The sequence below is a fragment of the Hypanus sabinus genome (genome assembly GCF_030144855.1).
Source record: "Hypanus sabinus isolate sHypSab1 chromosome X2 unlocalized genomic scaffold, sHypSab1.hap1 SUPER_X2_unloc_1, whole genome shotgun sequence".
Classification (NCBI taxonomy): Eukaryota; Metazoa; Chordata; class Chondrichthyes; order Myliobatiformes; family Dasyatidae; genus Hypanus; species Hypanus sabinus.
Window position 1 is genome coordinate 1,050,323 of NW_026778979.1, and position 19,158 is coordinate 1,069,480.

Consider the following 19,158-nt stretch of genomic DNA (forward strand, 5'->3'; position numbering starts at 1 on the left):
GGACAACTACGCCAGTTGTCTATTCTATAACCCCGTGATCGAACAAAGATTTGTTAAATCTCCCTTCAGCCTCCACAACTCCAGAGAAAATAACATATTTGGCCAAACTCTGTTTATAATCAACGTCAGATCTCAACGTGCTACAAATGCCTATTCACCTACTCACATACCAATATTCAAAGTCAGATACAGCATCCCCCAGGAGAGGTGACCCTTCACCTGTGAGATTGATGGCGACAGGGTCTCTTTCCAGTCTCCTCTGCAGTGATCAGACCTGATACCTACTGGGAATATTTTTGTTCAGTAATTTTGCTATATTCATCATGGCACATGATTCCAGGTTCATGGGGATGATTAAGGGATATACGTATGAGGAGCGTTTGGCAGCTTTGGGCTTGTGCCCACTGGAATTTAGAATTCAGGGTATCTCACTGAAACGTACTGAATGTTGAAACGTGGTGGATGCGGAGAGATGTTTCCTGTGGTGGGGGTATCCTGAACTAAAGGGCTGAGCTTCAAAATTGAGGGGAGACTGTTTAGAACAGAGGGAAGGAAGATTTGTTTATTTTTAGTCAAAGTAACGAATCTGTGGAATTTGGTGGAGATCAAGTCCATAGGTACATTTCAAGCAGAAATTGATATTTCCAGACTAGTCAGGATCTCAAAGGATATGACAAGCAAGCAGGTGTATTTTAGTTGATTGGGATTTGGGATCAGCCATGAAGGACTGGCGGAGCAGCCTCGATGGACTGAATGGCCTAACGCTGCTCCTATGTCATGCGGTCTGATGGACAGCATCTCCTGTTGGCTACCCATTGTAATTCCACACACCATTCCCATTCCAACATGCCTGACCATGGACTACCCTTCTGCCACGATGACCCTACTCCCCGGTTGGAGGAGCAACATCATACTCCAGCTACGTACATTACAGCATAAATATTGATTTCCCCAACTTACAGAAAATTCTCCCCTCCTCCAGCTTGGCTTTCCTTTCGCCTCCTGTCTTCTCCTCACATCTCCAGCACCTTCCTCAGATACCTCTCCTCCTTATGGTTCAGCAATTGTCCACACTCCTCTCCTCTCAGATTCCTTCTTCAGATGTTTATCTCTTCTCCCTATCACCTCCCACCTTCTTACTTCATTTCTCTTCCTTCACCCACTTATCTATTACCTGTCTGCTTGCATTCCTTCCCCTCCCAAACCATCCTCATTCTCCCTTCCGCCACCTTCCTTTCCAGTCCGCAAGAAGGGTCTCGACCTGAACCGGAGATTTATCATTCATCTCCATAGATGCTGCCTGATCTGCTACGATTCCCCATTCCCATTAAAACATGCCTGCCCATGGTCTCCCCAGTAGGAAGAGAAACATCATACTCCGGCTGACAAGTCTCCAACCTTCCAGCATGAACATTAACTCATTATTCATCTCTATAGATGGTGCCTGATCTGATGAGTTCCTTCAGCATTTTGTGTGCATTTGACCTTTATAAAATCAGAAAGAACAATTGTTCTGCTCAGATCCCTGCAGAACACCACATGTCCCTGACCTCTAGGCAAAATACCCTTTATATGCACCCTCCCTCTGCCTTCTATAAATTAATTCTGGGAAACAAGCCAATTCTTTATCCACACAGCATTGTCTCCCTGCATCCCATGCCTCCTGACTCTCTGAATACACCCATCCACTGCTCTAACTTCAATACACTTTGTCACATCCTCAAAAAATTCAACATTAGAGATGGTAGATTAAGGGTAAAATGTGAAAAATTTAAAGGAACTTTTTCACTGGGGGTGTGTTGTGTGTGGAATGTGCTGCCAGTGGAAGATCAATTTCAACATTGATGAGAGGTTTGGATGACTACATGTGTAGCAGGGGTATTGGCCAGTACAGGTCGGTGGGACCAGGCAAAATAATAGTTCAGTAAGGACTAGATGGGATGAATGGCCTTTTTGTGCTGTAGTGCTCAAATAGGTAGTATTAGAGTAATTTCAAATTGTAAGTAACAGTAATTGTAATTGTAAGTTGGAACAGTGACGACACCCAAGTTTCAGGAACTTCACTAATGATGTTATGGTGTACACCATTTGTTGTCATAGAGAATTTGTTGCACTTTTAGACCTGTGCATAAACATTTTATTCAATCATCAGGACCTAGACTATTATTTCATGAATTATTTCTGTTATCAAAATTGAGCTCTACTTGTAATTTTGTCAAATGGGAATGTAAAAGCTGTACCAACTTCATGCTCAGGTACATCAGCTTTCCCTGTTGTCCGGCTGTGCTAAGGTCTGCATGAGGGACCTTTAAGCTTCCTGTTTTCTACCAACACCATTCCTTACAGTGTCAGCAATTCCAGTTCCCCTCGCCTGTACCTCAAGTAAAGTCGGTTAGATAATTCATTTCCAGAATCAATTAGATCACTAGACCATAAGACACAGGAGCAGAATTAGGTCATTTGCTCCATCACCTCTGCTCAGCCATTCCATCATGGCTGATTTATTAGCCCTCTCAACCACATCCTCCTGCCTTCTCCCAATAATGTTCACACATTGACCAATCCAGAAACGATCAACCTTTGCCTTAAATACACCGAGTGATGAGGTCTCCGGCGCCGTCTGTAAAATGAAATTTTATAGGTTCACCACACTCTTCATAAATTCCTCCCCATTTTCATTCAAAGGGAATGTCCCTCTATTCTGAACACGTGTCCTCTGGTCGTAGGCTGCAACACTGCAAACGTCCACTCTACATCGACTTTAGGCCATTTTAATATTCAGTAGGTTTCAATTAGCACCCCTCATTCTTCTGAATTCCAGTGAATACAGGCCCAGTGTGCTCAGACACTCTTCATATAAGTCCTTCATTTCTGAATCAGTATTGTTAACCTTTATTGAACCCTCTCCAATGTTTCCTGTATTAGCGGTTTAAAACTACCTACAATTGTGCACTGATTCCTACCTTACTAATTATCTAATTTCTTCTGCTATAACCCTATTTCCTCAACACGACTTGCACCCCACGCCCCCTTCCTGCCCTCATATTGTCTGCAAACTTGGCCACCAATCCATCACTCAAATCGTTGAGATGCAATATGAAAATAAATTACCCCAACACAGACCCATGTGGCAGCGAACCAGGAAGGGCTCCCACTATTCCCACTGTTTGTCTGCTGCCAGTCAGCCAATACTTTATCCATGCTGGTATCGTTCCTGTAATACCCTGCACTCTTACCTTGTTTAGCAGCCTCACCTTGTCAAATCCCTTCTGAGAACCCAAATTCACAACATCCACAGATACTACTTTGTCCATCTTGCTTGTTATTGGCTCAACGAATTCCAATAGGTAAGCCAGGCAGGAATTTACCTTACTCAAACTGTGCGGCTATTGGCCTATTTTATAATGGGCCTCCAAGTACCCCGAAACCTTTTCCATAATAATCAACTCCAACACTATCCCAACCACTGAGCTCAGGCTATCGGCTAAATCGCTTCTTGAAGAGTGGAGTGATATTTGCAATTATAGACTTTCAGACTGTTGATCAACTCCCAACTCCCTTTGCACATCTGATTCATCAATTTGTTCCATGCTCTGATATTCAGGGACAGCCTACAGTCATGTTTACTTCAGGAACCTGGTGAAGAGAATGTGATGGACAGAGGCCAGTCCATCACAGGCAAACCACTCCACACCATTGAATACATTCAGAATGACCACTGCCTCAAGAAAGCAGCATCCATCATGAAGAACGCCCAGCATTCAGGATATGCCCTCTTATCACCACTACATATGGAGACCTTTCGGTCTGACACCACCAGGTTCAGGACCAGTCGTTATCTTACAGCCGTCAGACTCCTGATGCAGTTTGGATAATTTAAATCACCAACAAATCTCAACTGATTCCACAACCTACAGACTCACTTTCACAGTCTACAACTCGGTGTAGTCTTCTTATTTTTATTTGCATCTTTTATTTTCCTTGCACATTGATTGTTTTGTCCGTCTCTGTCTCTTCCTGCATCGTTTTTCATACATTCCATGAGCTTTGATTTGTCTTGTGCAGAATCCTCCAATATCTTCACATTCAGAAGTGTAGGTATCTGCCGCGGGTTAATGTAGAGCTGGCTCGTCTACAGTGAGGGATGTTTACATTCCAGCAGCCTTTCCCCGACCGCTCCAAGTGATTCAGCACGCAGCTAAAACTACAGAATAATTTTATATGCACCCACCCGAAAAACTGCCACGTCTGTCCATTCGGGATGAGGCCCGGACTGATACAAAATTCTCAGTGTTCCCTACCTAGACTTTTGAGACCTGCAATGCAGTTCAGCCCCGACTAATGAAGGCCAGAATACCATCCGCTTTCTTCAACCCCCTACCAGCTTCGTTATAAGAATGTGATGATGCGTGCAGGGGAAAATACCACTCTAGGTTTGCCGATCTCCTAGTGGACATACCGCCTCCCTTGACCCTGCCACTTGATTTGTACACCTCTTTATTGTCCAGATCCGCCCGCCACTTGTCTTTATTGGATTCTTCCTCCTCGTTAAATCCATTTTAAAGTTTAACATTATCAGTGGTGGGGTTATTAGTTATGGACTGGGAGAGACTGCACTGTTTCGCCCTGTCCTGTCGCTTTCTCAAGGGAATCTGCTGTTCGCCCCTCAGACGGACTCCGTTTAAAGTTGGGAATCTGTGCCTCACCCTCGCGGAGTGTTCTGCACAACCCACAACAGTCCTCGGCATTGTTTTACCAATGTTTTGCCCGGCTGAGGGCCGAAATGCAGATTCCCTTCAGAAAGCCTCAAGACGGGGCAAGTCTGTGTTGTCTCCCCCAGTCCATTAGAATTAACCCCACCAGCTGAACATACAGGTAACTTAAAACTTTAAAATGGTGTTAACGAGGAGAAAGATCCCAATAAAGATACTTGGGGGACCTGGATAATGAAGACGTGGGCCATCTCAAAGTTGGGATAGTGAAGGGAGACGGTGTATCCACGAGGAGGTTGACAAACCTAGAGGGATATTTTCCCCGCTGCCCACATCATCACATCCTTACAATGAAGCTGGTCGTGTGTTTAAGAATGCGTATGGTGTGTTGGACTTCATTAGTCGGGACATTAATCTCAAGGGCCATGTTGAGCTCTCTGAAAGTCTATTTAGACGACAGTTTTTTGTCCTTTCTGGTCTCCTGATGGGAAAGTTGTGGAGGTTTTACTGAGGGAGAGTAGGAAATTTACCCAGGGCATTGTTTTGTTTCTGCCAGTATGCGGGTGTACGGCTGAATCACGGCAAACTGGAACTTGAACTTGAAACGGTCGGGGAAAGGCTGCTGGAATGTAAACATCTCTCACCATAGACCAGCCAGTTCTACATTAACCCTCCATCTCCCTCGGTATATATATTTCCATCAGCCGCCCCGATTAGACAAGCCCAGGCGTCGTCCCTGACAAAGACGCAGAGTTTGGTACTGACATGTTGTTTGAAATAGACACCAGTACCTGGGTGGAAGCCTGAGAAGAGTTTAACCGTCATCAATGCCGGGAAATCACCGGGTCCTTTATTTTAAATTAATACGCTGCACAATTTCAGTAAATACAGCACATGTGTAATGTGCTCATCCTTAAACAACGAAAAGTGAGAAAGGTGATATATCGGTATGGAGAGGCCACTGCACAGGATCGGAAAATGCTGCAGAAAGTTGTAAACTCAGCCAGCTCCTTCAAGGGAACTGGACTCCACAGCATCAAAAGATGCATCAAAGCATCAAAACACATTCAAAAGATGATGCCACAAAATGTGGCATCTGTCACTAAGGACCCTCATCACCCAGGACATGCCTTCCTCTAATTGCTACCATCAAGGAGGATGTACAGGGTCCTAAAGAGCCACTCACTGTTTCAGGTACTGCTTTTTTTTCCCTCTGCTATAAGATTTCTTAATGGGCAATGAGCCCATGAACACTATCTCAGTATTTTTCCTCTCTTTTGCACTACTTTTTAAATATAATGTTGTACATACTTGTTGTAATTGTCTGGGTTGATCGGCCCTGTGGCTTCTTTTTTCACCACACGACCTCAATCGTCTTCCAGGGGATGGTCCGTCTGATCCCGGGGATGGTCCGTCTGATCCCGGGGATGGTCCGTCCGATCCCAGGGATGGTCCTTCTGATCCCGGGGATTGTCCGTCTGATCCCGGGGATTGTCCGTCTGATCCCAGGGATGGTCCTTCTGATCCCGGGGATTGTCCGTCTGATCCCGGGGATGGTCCGTCTGATCCCGGGGATTGTCCGTCTGATCCCGGGGATTGTCCGTCTGATCCCAGGGATGGTCCGTCTGATCCCAGTGATGGTCCTTCTGATCCCAGGGGATGGTCCTTCTGATCCCGGGGATGGTCCGTCTGATCCCAGGGATGGTCCGTCTGATCCCGGGGATTGTCCGTCTGATCCCAGGGATGGTCCTTCTGATCCCGGGGATTGTCCGTCTGATCCCAGGGATGGTCCTTCTGATCCCGGGGATTGTCCGTCTGATCCCGGGGATGGTCCGTCTGATCCCAGGGATGGTACTTCTGATCCCAGGGATGGTACTTCTGATCCCGGGGATGGTCCTTCTGATCCCGGGGATGGTCCCTCTGATCCCGGGGAGGGTCCTTCTGATCCCGGGGATGGTCCTTCCGATCCCAGGGATGAGGCCTTTGGAGATTCAGTCGACGTTTCTGTCGCACTGTTTTTTTTTTCACAAGCCCAACCCTCCTCCTTTCGCAGCCGGGCTTAGGCAGTCCAGGGCCACGTTTTCTTTACTGTTCCCACCTGTTTAACATTTTTCTGATCCCACCCTGATACGGAAATAGCCACATTTTTTCCCAATGAACACATCCAGCAAAACCACAGTCAGTGCCCAACACTGCAGCGTGCAGGTGATCAGCAGCTCCCCGAAAGTGAAAACATTCTGAATCAGGAAAGTGCTGGAGTTAACATGGCTTCAAAAGGACAGGTTGAGAGTTTGGGTGAGGAGGTAATTTGTCCCGTCTGTCTGGATTTCTTCACCGATCCGGTGTCACTGGAGTGTGGACACAACTTCTGTCGCTCTTGTATCACACGGTGTTGGTAAAGGGAGCAGAGAAACTCCTGCCCGGAATGTAGAGAGGAGTTTGCTGACCGCACCCTCAGGGTGAATCGGGCCTTAGCAAATCTGGCTGAAAAAGCTCGAAATCTAAACCTGAATCCGAAAGGGAAGGAAAGTAAACATCACTGCGAGGAACATGAGGAAGAACTGAAGCTGTTTTGTGAAACGGACAAGACATTGATCTGTCTGGTCTGTAGAGATGCGCAGGAACACAGAGAGCACCGCTTCATGCCGATTAGAGAAGCTGTTAAAATGTACATGGTAAAATCAACCTAAATTCGATACTGACCCCACCGTCAAGTGAATTTCCAAAGTCCAAACAACAGCAACACGATCCTCTATATCCAACTTATCCTGACATCTTTCACCATCTCCAGCCGGATTCTACCACCAAACACATCTCTCCCTACACCCAGCCCACTCAGAATCCACTGGGCCCACACGGTGTACTTCAGTGGTCCCCAACCACCGGGCCGCGAGGAAACAATGCGAGTCAGTTGCACCTTTCCTCGTTCCCTGTCACAGCCACTGTTGAACTTGAACCTACGTGAGGTCACCAGTCGCTTAAACGCGCGGCCGGCGGGAATACCCGATGCTGCTGGCCCCGATCGCGAACAGATGGGTGCTGCTGCTGAAATTGTTTAGCACACCGAATTTTCTTGGGGAATCTTGGGGAATATTCACAGACAACCTAATTCGGGCTGAAGGTTTCGTAACTATCAGAGCAGCTACCGCGCTATGATCTGCTGAAACAAACTTTTGTCTGTCGATAGATCCTACAAAGGGGGCAGGCGCGGGCCTCTCGGTCGGTCGCTCTGTCCAGACTGCGGCTGCCGCAGCCCTGGCACGGGGACCTCCGGCCCTGACCTTGTCCTCTCACCCCACCCATGACCAGCCACACCTGCCCAAGGCGTCTGGCGGCGGACCAGCCGAGAATGGAGTTCGGGCCTGGAGGCTGTCTGATGCGGCAGTGAAGCTTCGGCACCCTGCACACATGAGAAAATCTGCGGATGCTGGTAATCCAAGCTACACAGGTCCTGGTGAAGGTCTTGCCTGGTCTCCTGTCTGGAGAGAGTTGATGTCTGGAGGATGTGGGTGGGTCGAGGACCAGATGGCACAGCCTCCGACTGGAGGATGCTCATTTCGAACAGAGACGAGGAGGAATACCTTTCGCCAGAGAATAGTGAATCTGCAGCAGGCAGCTGCGGAGGACAAATAATTGAGTATATTGAAAGTAGGTTAACACACACAAAATGCTGGAGGAACTCAGCAGGCCAGGAAGCAACAATGGAAAAGAGTAGACAGTCGACGGCTTGGGCTGAAACCCTTCATCAGGACCTGTATTGCTTAAAGATCTGTGCATTTTCATCCCGTGTCCTAATGAGGGGTTGTGGGTGATTGGGTTGTGGGAAAGGGGACAAAGGAATACTCATCCCCCATCTTTGTTCCCCTCCAGCTTCTCATTATGTCCACACACACAGTTCACCCACAGGCTTTCCACCCCTCCACCCCTCCACCACCTGGTTCTGGTTCAATCACCCGTTCATCTCTCCCCCACTGGTTCCCATTATCACCTTCTTTACTATCTTGAACCTTCAACTTCCCACCTCACACTCAATGAATGTGAACATTGAATGAAGGGCCTGTTCCTCTGTTGTACTGTTCTGTGTTCTCTGTTCCCTGTTTAGAAGAATGGGAGCAGATCTCAGGGAAACACAAAATTCTCTCAGGGATCAACAGGCAGGATACAGGGAGGATGTTTCCCCTGTCTGAGGAGTCAAAGGTCAGGGGTCACTGTCCGTTTGGAATTATCAGCACGGGGGTGTGTACAGCATAGAAATGTTCCCTTTGACCCATCGCCTCTGTGCTGATCTATTTACCATCTACATTCATCCCATTGGCAGGCATTAGGTCAGTCTCCCTCTGTGCCTTGCCTGTCGAAGTGTCTGTCCAAGTGTCTCTTAAACACAGAGGACTGGAGGCCTGTGACCTGCAGAGGTCGGTGCTGGAGCCGGGTTGTTCGTCATTCATATTAATGATTTGTATGAGAATGTAAATGACACAGTTAGTAGGTTTGTGGGTGACACTAAAATTCATGGTATAGTACACCGGGCTCTTGATCAACTGTAGAGTTGGGTACAGTGACAATGTTGTAAAATACATCTTGCCAGGGACGTGAATAACAAAGGCGGAAAGGAATGATGGGCAAATGTGACCAGCTTATTGAGGCAAGCTGGTCGGCACGAACAAGTTGGGCCGAAGAGCCTCTGTGACCTCCTGTTTAAATCCAGTCACCCACTTCCCATCTGAATCCACCGCATTCCCGCACTCGTTTCTGCTGTCTCTCTCCCCTGTTCATTTCTGTTCCTAAGGGAAGATGTCGTCCTGAATCGTAGACTGTCCATCTCTCTCCACACATGCTGCCTGACCTGCTCGGTTCCTCCAGCATTTTGTGTCTGTTTGATCGGGAAATCTCTGCTCTCTGTCCAGCGGAATGATATCGGAGAGATATTAGTTGCCCACCTGCTTCCCTGGGAAAGGTTGCCTGTCGGCAACCCAACTGCGCCTAAAGCCCACGGGCTTTCCACTGGTCCTGGGGACACTTTGCCCGAGTGTTCCCCCAATCTCCGGGACCGTGCTGCCCGAGTCTCCCCCCGATCACCGGGACCGCGCTGTCCGAGTCTCCCCCCCGATCCCCGGGGACTCTCTAATTCTCTGCTTCTCCCCCCAGTCTCTGTCACCCTGGATGTGGAAATGGCGAATCCGTGTCTCGAGGTGTCTGAGGATCGGAAGAGTGTGAGATGTACCCGGACCCAGAGGAATCTCCCTGACACCGAGAAGAGATTCACAGACCGGGCTTGTGTGCTGGGATTCGGAGGGATTCACATCGGGGAGACATTACTGGGAGGTGGAGGTGGCGGGGAATCGGGACTGGTGTCTGGGAGTCGCCGCAGAGTCTGTGAAGAGGAAGAGACGGGTCAGACTGAGTCCGGAGACCGGATTCTGGGTCATTGGGCGGTATTATGACGTGTTACTTCAGAATTATGATACGATGAAGGTTCGTACCTCCCCTGTGTCCCATCTCTCTGCCGGTCCCATCCCCGGGAGGGTGGGAGTTTATCTCAGTTACGAGTCCGGGAGAGTTTCATTTTACAACGCGGAGACCAAGTCCCATCTCCACACCTTCACTGGGAATAAATTCACGGGGAAACTTTATCCTTACTTTGCCACTGGGGATGAAAACCAGTGGCTGAGAGTCTGCTCCGGTTCCGCTCCAGGTCTGGACCAGCGTCAGGAGTAAGATCACTGTTAATGTAAATATGCGGAGAGTGAAATAATCATGAGATGAGAATTATCGATCCATTAATTTTAACTCGTTCACCGCATCCAACAACAGAATAGAATAGGGTCCTGAGCTCCCCCGGGTGCTACAGTCCACACGAACTGAAACAGGTTAAATGGGACAAGTGGGGGCGGTGCTGACTGGAAAAGACAGTGAAGATTGTTCATTAAGTTCATCTGCCATTTCTTTGTCCCCCATTACTACTTCACCAGCATCATTTTCCAGTGGTCCAGTATCAACTCCCATCTCCCTTTCACTCTTCATGTAACTGAAAACTAAACTTTTAGTATCCTGATTTATATTATTGGCCAGTTTGCCCTCAGATTTCGTCTTGACCATTCTTATGGCTTTTTTCATTGCCTTTTGTTGGATTTTAAGAGCATCCCAATAATCCAACATCCCACTCACCTTTGCGACCTTATATGCCATTTCCTTAGGCTTAACACAGTCGTTAACTTCCCTTGTCAGCCACGGATTCCCACCACCACCATTGGAGAACTTCTTCGGTGGGACATGTCTCTCCTGCTATTCCCACATCCGTCAGCCACCTCTGTTAAGCCGACATCCCCGGAGTAACGTCCCGATACAAATGTACATGACAGTCATATGAAGCAAGGTTAGCAGAGCTGGGACCTTTTTCTTTGGAGCGTAGAATGAGAGGGGACTTGATTGACGTCTAGAAGATTATGAGAGGCATAGATAGGGTGGATAGTCAGTACCTGTTTCCCAGGGCACCAATAGCAAACACCAGAGGGTGCAGGTACAACATTAATGGATGCAGGTTTAGGGGAGATATCAGGGGTAAGTTTTTTACACAGTGGGTTGTGAGTGTCTGGAATGACTTTCCAGGGATGGTGGTGGAGGCTAAAACATTAGGGGTAATTAAGAACCTCTTGGAGAGGCACATGGATTAAAGAAAATTAGAGGGTTATGGTGTAGTGTGGGTTTAGTACTTTTTTAAAGGATTATATGGGTCGGCACAACATGGAGGGCTGAAGGGCCTGTTCTGTGCTGTAGTGTTCTCTGGTTCTATGGTCCTATGACACAGAATGAAGTTTTCTAATTAGATACAAGGCAATATTAAGCACAGTGTTGGCAATTCTAAGTCGTGTCAATATCATTCCTTCCCTTCCTGTTTTAAGCCCTTCTTCCAAAAACCCAACTTGTTTATGTATTCTGTAAAGGCATCAGTCCTTGTGTCAATTTTACTACAGATCTTGCCATAAGTCCTTAACTCTTAACCCTACCATCCCCTTAGCTTCTGATTTACAAAGTGGAATGTCTATATCCTCAGTTGAACTTCTAACAGGTTTTGTTGCTAAACAGTCAACTCCATCATTTCCCTCAACAGTGCGATGTGCAGGGTCCATAAGGTGCAGACATATGAACCGAACTTTGAATATGAAATAATGCTTGATGAGTTTCCAACAGTCAATCTGACCTACTGCTAGAATGTCCTGTTTTAAGGCTCATCGAAACCGAAAGAGAATCTGAACAAATTACAAGTTTGCAAGGACCAATTTCCTCCACACACTGTAACCCTAATATCAAAGCAAAGAATTCTGCTTCGTATTCACACAAATGGCTGGTAAGTGTTTACTTTATCATTGCCTGCAACTCAGGCACACACAAGAAATGAGAACAGACACACCAACATTCCCAGTTAAATTATGTTTTAATCCATCTGTAAAATGCTGACCGTATGATAATAACTTTCATTAATATACTCGTGAACCAACACTCTCTCAGGCAGAACAGAATCCAGTTGTGTAACCTAAAATTAACTACAGTCATTGGAAAAAACAACAAAGTGGGGTTACCGAGAAAGCTACAGTGGGACATATTGTATCATCCAATACACCCATAGTCCCAGCGTGATAAGAACCCAGCCACCCAAAACAAAAAACACTCTTCTTGTGATGTCTCCAACCACCCTTCAGCACAGGATGTTCAATCCAATTTGTTAACATCAACTGCCACCTCTGTCCCTGGAAGGGCAATTGTCCCATTTCAACCAGTAAAGTCGAAACAGGGGACGACCTGACTTAACCACAACACAATCTTAAAGCCTGTACTTGTATCACACCCAAACATCATAAAGTTGAAGAGGAAGGTGATCTATAAACCACAAACATAATCCAGAACAGATCCAATTAAACAAACGAGATTGGTCAATGAATATTTTCATGCAACACACCAGAATACTCACAGAGATAACAAACAGTATTTAAAGTTTCTTTACATTTATCAATTATTTTCTGATCCGGTGCTTCCATGTCAGCTTATTATCCGTCCACATGCCTGGAAATCTCACCATTGACACCTTTTAAGGAGTTTGACCATATCATTTCCAATCAAGTGCAGGTCCATTAATCCTGTTTGTAAAGCACATAACTTGTGTTTTTGCTACTGAAAGCTTAAATCCCATCTATTCGCCGACTGTTCGACCTTACTAATTGCTAAAGCATCATATATAGAGTCAAAGTGAAATTTCTACCTCTAATCCATAAACCTCCATCATCTGCATATAGGGATTTACACAATGAAAAACCTATCTCAGAAAAAAATATTATTAATTATAATGTAAAATAATAAATACTGCCTGTGGGATCCCAGTCTCTATCTCATGACAACCTGAATATAACTTTCCCACCCATACCTGACACAAAACGTTCAATTAAAACAACTCAAAGTTAGATAATAGCCCCTCCATCCTCATTTCCAAAATTTCATAAAAAAAATTTCCTTCCATGAATACCATCTGCCTTTTGAATAGTAAAAATACTGCTGTTACAACATCTATATTTAACTGGCTTTACTAATACCATCTTCCAAATATAAAAATGAATTCAATGTCATACTTGCCCATCCAGACCTTTAGAAGACATACAAATAGAAACAATCAGAAAAAATTGTACAATAGCCCTCTCAATTGCATTTCCAAAAATTAATCAAAAGTCCGTCCTTCAATAAATATTATTTGCCTTTTCAATATCAAAAATATTGCTATTACAACATCTTTATTTAACTGTACTTTCCTAATATGATCTTCCAAACCCAAACTGATTCCAATGTTATTTAAGGCAGAGATTGCTAGGTATCTGAGTAGCCAGGGTATCAAAGGTCATGGTGAGAAGGCGGGGGAGTGGGACTAAATGGGAGAATGGATCAGCTCATGATAAAATGGCAGAGCAGACTCGATGGGACGAATAACCGACTTCTGCTCCTTTGTCTTCTGGTCTTATTCTACCATTCCAAATTCCCCTCTGATAAAACGTGAAATTATCTCTTTTACCGAAAATATAATTCAAACCCTCAATTACCATACATTCCACAAGTTTACAAAAATGAGACTTTAATGACATTGGTCTACAAGAAGGAGGATAAGACGGGGAGATCCATGTTTTAGAATGGGAACTACTACAACCATTTTCCATGAGAAAAGTGGATGGCCAAACCTTCAAATACGATTTAGAAAGTTAATACTTCCACAAAAGAAAATTTCACACATACCTGTTGAATCAAGATTTTCTACAAGTTCATGATACATTTTATTCCCATTCACAACACTATACTCTGCCCCTTTCCTTATAAAACTGACAACACCACCCCTCTACCAACTAACCTGTCTAACTAGCCAAACGACAATATAATCCTGCACAGGAATAAAAATTAAAATGTGCAGGTTTCCTGAACAGATATAACATCGGAAGAATCTGACAAATCAGAAATAAACTGCTGAAAGTGTTGGCCATGTAAAATCAGGCTTCTTGCATTTCACTTCAATATTTCAATCCCATTACATATCTTCACAAGTAGACTGGGATGCAGAAACCCCCACAACTCAGAGCATCATTTACAGCTTCCCACATAACACCAGTTACACCGAGATACCTTTCTGCAGCTTTCACAATAATTTTAATTTCCTCAGCAGGATGGGATGCCTGATCAGTACAATTCACCACATTGGTTATAAACATCACAAACTTCATTTTATCCAGCAGTGAAGTATCTTTGGTGAGAGAACTGTGATGACGACATATATCCACTGACGTCACAGTCTGTTCTCTGAGTGGGATCACTTTATCCAGTTTACCTGCTCTGCTTGCTGTACTTGTCCTTGAACAGGCCCTTCTGCTCACTGCGTTGTTCTGAACCAATTGAACTGGTCATTTCATGCCTTACTAAACCAATCCCTTCTGCCTACACAAGGAACACATCCCTCCATTCGCCTCACATTCACGTGGTATCTAATAGCCTCTTTCACATCTGCCTCCACCACCACCCGATATTCACTCCAGACACGCACCACGATGGGAATGGAAAACAAAACTTGAAACACAAATCTCCTTTAAACATTCTGAGTCAGATTTTTAACATTATTGTCTTTTCTAATTGTTTTTTTAACAGCAGCTCTGCAGAGAAAAGATACAAAATTACACTAAATTACAAAACACTTAAATACTTAAAAACTAATCCCTCTGCCTGTCTTTGACACAGAACACAGAAATCTACAGCACATTACAGGCTCTTCAGCCACAATGTTGTACCGACCATGTAACCTACTCTAGAGACTGCCTAGGATTTCCTGATCGTATATCCCTCTATGTTTCTAAGCTCCATGAACCTACCTAAGAGTCTCTTAAAATATCCTATTGTATCCACCTCCACCATCGCTGCCGGCAGTGCATTCCATGCACCCACCACTCTCTGTAAGAAACTTGCTCCTGAGATACCCTCAGTACTGACTTCCAAGCAGCCTAAAACTACTTCCCCTCGTGTTAGTGTCTTCAAGCCTGGGAAAATGCCTCTGGCTATCCACATGGTCAAAGACTCTCATCATCTTATTACAATTACTTATGTACAGGTTAGGAGAAATATAGCTTCAACATCACCTCACAGCTGTTGAACTCAATCCCACCGTTGCTGAAGGCCATCACACCAGACATCTTTCTAACAACACTGCCAACTTCCACAGCAGCTTTGAGCGTCATACGGACATGGACCCCAAGATCTCTCTGACCCTCCACACTGCCAAGAGTTTTACCATTAATATTATATTCTGTGTTCAAATTTGACCTGCAGAAATGAATCTCTTCATCTGTGTTGAACTCCATCTTCCACTTCCCAGTTCTGCATCCGAGGCAAGGATATAGATTGCTGAGCCTCTGGCTAGGATCATTATGTCCTCATTGTCCACGGGAATGCTACCGTAGGATTGGAGGGAGGCGAATGTTGTCCACTTGTTCAAAAAGGGTAGTAGGGATAGTCCAGATAATTATAGACCATTGAGCCTTACATCTGTGGTGGGAAAGCTGTTGGAAAAGATTCACACAGATAGGATTTGTTGGCATTTAGAGAATCATGGTCTGATCAGTGACAGTCAGCATGGCTTTCTGAAGGGCAGATCGTGTCTAACAAGCCTGATGGAGTTCTTTTAGGAGGTGACCAGGCATACAGATGAGAGTAGTGCAGTGGATGTGATCTACATGGATTTTAGTAATGCATTTGATAAGGGTCCACACGGTAGGCTTATTCAGAAAGTCAGAAAGCATGGGATCCAGGGATGTTTGACCAGGTGGATTCAGAATTGGCTTGCCTGCAGAAAGCAGAGTGTTGTGATGGAGGGAGTACATTCGGATTGGAGGGTTGTGACTAGTGGTGTCCCACAAGAATCAGTTCTGGGACCCCTACTTTTCATGATTTTTATTAACAACCTGGATGTGAGGGTAGAAGGGTGGGTTGGCATGTTTGCAGAAGACACAAAGGTTGCTGGTGTTGTCGAAGATTGCAGAGAGACATTGATAGAATGCAGGAGAGGGATGAGAAGTGGCAGATAGAGTTCAACCTGGAGAAGTGTGAGGTGGTACACTTTGGAAGGACAAACTCCAGGGCAGAGTACAAAGTAAATGGCAGGATACTTGGATGTGTGGAGGAGCAGAAGGATCTGGGGCTACATGTCCACAGATCCCTGAAAGTTGCCTCCCAGGTAAAAAGAGTAGTTAAGAAAGTTATTTTTCATAAATCGAGAGATAGAGTTTAAGAGTTGCGATGTAATGATGCAACTCTATAAACCTCTGGTTGGGCCACATGGAGTACTCTGTCCAGTTCTGGTCACCTCACTATAAGAAGGACGTGGAAGCATTGGAAAGGGTACAGAGCAGATTTACCAGAGTGCTGCCTGGTTTAGAGAGTATGGATTATGATCAGAGATTAAGGGAGCTAGGGCTTTACACTCTGGAGAGAAGGAGGATGAAAGGAGAAATGATAGAGGTATAGTTGATATTAAGGGGAATAGATTGAGTGGATGGCCAGCGCCTCTTCCCCATGGCACCACTGCTCAATACAAGAGGACATGTTTTTAAGGTAAGGGGAGGGAAGTTCAAGGGGGATATTAGAGGAAGGTTTTATACTCAGAGAGCGGTTGGTGCGTGGCATGAACTGCCCGAGTGAGTGGTGGAGACACATACACTGGTGAAGTTTAAGAGACTACTAGACAGGTATATGGAGGAAGTTTAGTTACGGAGGCAGAGTTTAAGGGTCGGCACAACATTGTGGGCCGAAGGGCCTGTACTGTGCTGTATTGTTCTATGTTTTATCTATTTCTCGCTGGAATCTCTCTTTTAGTTTAATTGTTTATTGAAGGCACGACACAGTACAGAAAACGTAATACATTACATTTTCCTCCATTTTGCTTTTATACCTTACCCCGAAACAACACCACAACGTCATCAGTGCGGCCTTCTGGGAGTTGTAGTCATTGTCCTCGCTCGCTCCCTGTCAAAGCATGTTTCGTCAGCCACCGAAACAGATCCACCGAGGCGCGAAGGGGAATCTCACCCGTCCTTGTGGGCGCCGAGGCCGGCGACACCGACAGAAGCGACTCGCTGATCTCCGCCATGGCGATGGAGCGGAAGAGGAGGGGCTGATCATGGGCCGATTTCCTCCAGCCTATCGTAGCTCAAACTTAATACTAACCCCTGCTGTCATTGGCTGTAGTGCCTGTCGCTCAAATGGGAACTCAGAGGGTGATTAGTTTATGTGAACGTCAGTCAGCCTTCCTGTCTTTATGAGTTTGGATTTGGATTTATAACGGGACAGGAAGCAAATTGGGAGAAATGTGAGTTTTTATGCGATGGTGCATCAGTCTGCGAGTGACATTATTAACAATAAAAGGGCAAAGGCCGTGGTGAGGAAGTAGGTGATTTACTTGAGGCTATATGGAGATAATATTGGAAGGGATATCAAACTTGGAATTGTTTGGGATATGATTTAGAAAATAGCGGTTTTGTGGGAATCATAATATTCCAGTGTTGATTAATAAGGTCAAAATGATTCCTACTGAAACAGGGAAGGTTGTGTTACTGGCTGGGTCATTTGCTGAGATTCATAATCAGGATAATTTAAGTGAAGAAGTTAAACACTGTAGTGATATGTTTTTCAGTGCTGGAAGTCAGCTGTAGCAATGATAGTATCACTGATGGAGAGATTTCGTTGTATGAATTTAAGAAGTCTATTAATAATGCAGGTCTGGTGTTCCCAGGAAAGAGTGATATTTGAAATTATAATTGTATATAATTCGCTTTTGTGAATATATTAAATGTTTGAATTGTGCATCTACTTTCCTCATGGAAAATGCCTATTCTAAAACCTGGGAGATCCCCATTTGATCCTTCTAGTTAAGGGCCTATATCGTGAATGTCTCATTTATGTAAACTTATGAATGTATAGAAATCAAGCGCTTGAGTTATATTTTGGAAAGAGTGGTGATAAAGTGTTTTATTAGAGTGGATTTTAGAAGGGTGAAATGACATTAGATAAATTAGGGGACTGATGTTAAATCAATTCACAGTTTGAGCTGGAAAAGGTATGTAATGATTGTGTTAAACCTAAGGAAATGACATACAGGGTAGCAAATGTGATTGGGATGTTCGATTATTGGGATGCTCTTAAAATCCAACAAAAGTCAACAAAAAAAGCCATAAGAATGGTCAAGACGAAATATGAGGGCAAACTGGCCAATAATATAAATCAGGATACTACAAGTTTAGTTTTCAGTTACATGAAGAGTGAAAGGGAGATGAGAGTTGATACTGGACCACTGGAAAATGATGCTGGTGAAGTAATAATGGGGGACAAAGAAATGGCAGATGAACTTAATGAACAATCTTCACTGTCTTTTCCGGTCAGCACCGCTCCCACTTGGCCCATTTAACCGGTCTCATTACGGGTGGACTTTAGGACCCGGGGGAGCTCAGGACCCGCCGCCCGCGGCTGCTGCTGAATCCCCGGTGTTTCTGTTCAGGTGACGGATGCGGTGAATGAGTTAAAATTAATCAATCGACAATTCTCATGTCGTGTTTATTTCACTCCATAGAACCATAGAACTCTACAGCACAGAGAGCAGGCTACTTGGCGCATCTAGTCTGTGCGGAAACTTTATTCCGCTCGTCCAATTGACTTTCCCCTTTCACCCTAAAACCATGTCCTCTCATATTTGTCATTCCTAATCTAAATGGAAAGAAACGACTCGCATTTTCTGTCTGTATCCCCCATAATTTTGTAAACCTCTATCAAATCTCCCCTCATTCTTCTACGCTTCAAGCAATCAAGTCCTAACCTGTTCAATCTTTCCCTGTAACTCAACTCCTGAAGACCTGGCAACATCCTAGTAAATCTCTGCACTCTT